This window comes from Impatiens glandulifera, chromosome 6 (assembly GCF_907164915.1).
Source record: "Impatiens glandulifera chromosome 6, dImpGla2.1, whole genome shotgun sequence".
Taxonomy (NCBI): Eukaryota; Viridiplantae; Streptophyta; class Magnoliopsida; order Ericales; family Balsaminaceae; genus Impatiens; species Impatiens glandulifera.
In genome coordinates this window covers 15,637,893-15,642,238 of record NC_061867.1, presented here as the reverse complement: position 1 = coordinate 15,642,238, position 4,346 = coordinate 15,637,893, and the positions used below count along the sequence as shown (strand labels likewise).

The window sequence follows — 4,346 nt, the reverse complement described above, 5'->3', positions numbered from 1 at the left end:
TTAGTGCAAAAGTGGCCTCACAACATATCACCAAATGCCAAAAGTCAACTTGAAGAAAATAAGTCTAAATATCACAAATGTCATTTGAACTTTTGTGGTGGCCATGGATTTGATGTAACATATGTTCATCATAGACACACAGTTGATTTAGGAACTGAAAGATGCTCATATAGATCGTGGAATATTAGTGTCATTTCATGTGTACATGTTGTTCGTGCAATACGCCAAACCAATGGGAGTTTAGAAGACTTCGTCTCTCATTAGTATAAGAAGGATACATATTTAAAGGCGTATATGTTTGACATAAAACCTATGCGGGGACCAGAGACTTGGTATAGTGACATTCAAGTTTTACCGCCAAAAGATATCTCGAAATCAGTGGGTAAACCTAGGAGGTGTAGAAAACAAACTCAAGATGAGCAAAAATCTCATGGTAAAAGGTCAAAGAGGGGATCCATAATGCATTGTAGTAAGTGTGGACAAGAAGGTCATAATAAGAAAGGATGCACAAATAATTGTGGTGGCATAGCTAGTGCTCCTCCGAGAGACAATGCAGGTACGTTATATTATTTAATAAGATTTTTTTATGTCATGAATGTGTTGAGTTCATTTTTATAATTATGCAGGTCAATCATCTCAAGGACAATCCTCCCAAGGTCAATCATCTGAAGGACAATCCTCCTAATATCTATCTTCTCAAGCAAATATTCAAGGCAGATTCTCTATTCTACTACAAAATATTATATGTATTATTTTTCTAACATATTATATATAGCATAATATTATATAATAATTTACTTGTTTGTGTTAAGGTGCAGGTACAAGTGTTGGTTCAACTGAAGTAAATCATGAAATTATGCCTCACAATATTACAAGTATTATTTGTTTATATAGCATAATCATTTTGATCATATTATATATAGCAAAATCATTTATAAATTATTCATTTGTTTGTTGGTTAAGGTGTAGGTACAAGTGTTGGTTTAACTGCACCAGTTATTGTTGGTGCAACTGAGGTAAATCATGGAATTAGGTCACCTGGTTTAATGTGGAGAGGTGTATCTTCAATTTCAAGTAATCAACTTCAAACTACAGTTAGAGAAAAAAGAAGAAAAAATTTAGGGGAAAACAAATTAGGTTCTTTTATAAGCATTATATATTTTTAGTGATACTGAAGTTCTGCTCTATCTTCTAGTACTGTTGGTCTTATCTTGGTTAAAAAAACTCTTATTGTGAACTCAGTTTCCAAAAAGCTTATTTTGGTAGTTTTGTTTGAATTTGGTATTTCTTGATTATACTATTTTGATAGTTTTGTTTGAATTTAGTATTTCTTGGTTATATTGATATTTTTGTTTGAATTTGGTATTTCTTGGTTATACTATTTTGGTGGTTTAATTTCAGGTTCAGATTTCTCAAATGTGGAATAACATATTTCATTTCAGGTTTAGATATTAGATTGGAAACTAAGCTGCATAAATGATCTTTAAGTCAAGGAAATTCTAGGTTACAAAAAGCAACACATGATAAAATAAAGATATTGAGGTTAAAATAAAGTTGCACCTAATATCTTTTATAATAATAGAATGGCAACACTAAATATATTCAACAACCAACTTGATTAAAAAGTAGCACATGATAAAATAAAGATATTGATGTTAAAAATAAAGCAGCACATGAAAAATGATAAAATGATTAGACTTAATTTTATTCTGCAAAGTTAAGACTTGGCATCATAGACTAAGAAGCCAACAACCAAATTAAGAGGAGAAAACTATATATTACACTCAATTTGATTCTACAAAGTTTTTAGGACTTGAAAGGGGTGTTTTTAAAAATGCTTAAAGATATTTTCAGCAGATAAACAGACAATTCGTTGCGAGCTTCTCTTGAATTAGGTTTAGTTTATCAAACCTTATTCTGCCCTTCTAGCTACATTCTCTCAGGAATGGCCAAACAAAGATTTCTTCTTTCTCTAGTTTTCTTTTCACTGTTCATGTTTACTGATTCACTAAATGAAGAAGGAAACATTCTCTTAGAATTCAAAAGCTCTCATTTTTAGGACTTGGCATTTCAATTAATTGTTCTAAAATGAGGATAAACAGACAATACTAACATAATACTTCAACATAGGTTTTCATAATAGATAATCAATTCTTACAATACAAAATAAAATAATAATTCATCTTTAAGGAGTGATTCACAGTTTTCTATTTCAATCTCCATCTTAAGTTCCTTCACTTTAGTCTTCAATTCGCACATATTAAGGTTGTGACAGAATGTTTACGACGGTTGTTGTGAAGAGGGAGAAGAGGGCGGCAATGGGGACTGCTGGTGAAGAGGGTGACAACGGGGACTACTGGTGAAGAGGGTGGTAACAGGGACTACTGGTGAAGAGGGGGGCGACGGAGGTTGATGGTGAAGAGGTCGACGGACGACGGCTGTTGGTGAAGAGGTCGACGACGAAGGCTGATGAGGAATGGGTGAGGCAACTGTGAGGAATGGGTGAGGCAGCTGTGAGGAATGAAGAAGAATAGAGAGGAAATGAGTAAATTAGGTCTGTAAAAAAATTAAGGAAATTTATTAAATTATTTACTGACCTGAGGTTCGTTTTAAAATATATATATACATATATATATATAATAAATATGTTGATGCCACGTGGGTACAAATTTAACCCCCTTAAATGGATGCCGTTATTTTATTTATTTTTGACACATTTTGACAACTTTATATACACAAATAGAATTTTGCGACTTTATAAATAAAATTGACACATCGCTCCAACTTTATAAACAAAATTGACATTCTTCCCATTAGATTACAAATTAGAAGGTGTCAAAATCAAATGGGTTTCCGTCTGTAAAGAACGCGACAACAATGACTTCCCAAACCGACGGTCTGAGATAAGGCTCAAATTGCTAAGAACTTGACTAAAGCAATCAAGATCTTCATCGTCGATCCGTATAAGTTGAAGTATGGAGATATGTCGGATGTGTGGATACCGATTCATCTTGATCATCCATCGAACTTTGATACATTGACTATGGATTTGGAATTGAAGAAGATGGTCATGAATGATCTGGATCAGTTCGTCAGCCGGCGAAAGTATTACAAGAAAGTCGGCAAGGCTTGGAAGAGAGGTTATCTTCTTTACGGACCACCTGGAACGAGGAAATAGAGTTTGATTGCTGCAATGGAGAACCATTTGAAATTTGACGTATAAGATTTGGAATTGACAGCGTTGGATAACAATACTAATCTCGAAAGCTGCTATTGTTCATGGCGAACCATTCGATTTTGGTGGTGGAAGATATTGACTATATAATTGAGTTCCATGATAGGGTCGGAGAGCAGCCGTCAGATTCACCTCCATCATCCAGAGAGTCAAATGAAAACAAATACAAGGTAACATTGTTTGGCTTCCTAAATTTTGTGGACGGGTTATGGTCAGGTTGTGGTGACAAGCGAATCATAATATTCACCATGAATCACAAAGAGAAACTCGATCCTGCATTGCTACGCCCGGGTCGTATGGACATGAACATCCACATGTCTTATTGTACTCTGAGCGGGTTCAGATTGCTAGTTCATAACTATCTTAGCGTCGATGATCACAACTCATTCGAGGAAATTGAAGAGTTGGTCGAATCGATTGAGGTGATTCCAGCTGAGGTACCAAAGAAACTAATGAAGTGAGATATTGTTGAGTTGCGGATGGGAGACAAAGCGCTTGCTGATATGAGGGTTCGTATGTACTGTTGTAATCAACGTCAATTGCTTCTGTTTGGTTACTCAGACAAGAATGGAGACTGAGCTAAGAATCGGTTAGTGTGGTAAAAAAAAATAAAGGTTTGTCAATATGATTCGTCAATACCAAAAAGAATGATAAATTGGCTTTCTTTAAAAAAAAGTTGCAAAGGTTGAAAGTTGGTGGCTAATGAAGAAAAGACAATTCATGATGATTGTTGTGGATTGGACTAACGAAGATTGAGCTATCTATATCGGGTACTTCGAAAATAATGGAGTTTGCTGAATTGGGCTTGCTCGACTGTCTATGTTGGGTAGCTGAAAAAATGGAGCTTGCTGAATTGGGTTTGCTCGGCTATCTAAATTGGATAGCTAAAAAAATGAAGCTTGTTGAATTGGGCTTGTTGAAGACGATGGCTGGTGAAACTTTGTTTCTATTACGTTTCTCAATGAGGGGAGAATGTAAAAATAATAATTAACGGTTTATTAAACCATTAATTAGTTAGTATTAAAACTCATATATAAAGAAAACATGTAATTGTTTGAACAACTTTCAATAATATAATTTTAGTTTACACTTCTCATTCTTTAAGATTTTA

General features: G+C 34.4%; 1 pseudogene; it reads left to right on the top strand.

Moving 5' to 3' along the window:
• Positions 1-294: 294 nt before the first annotated feature.
• Positions 295-3,696, top strand: LOC124943241 (annotated as a pseudogene).
• Positions 3,697-4,346: the final 650 nt, after the last annotated feature.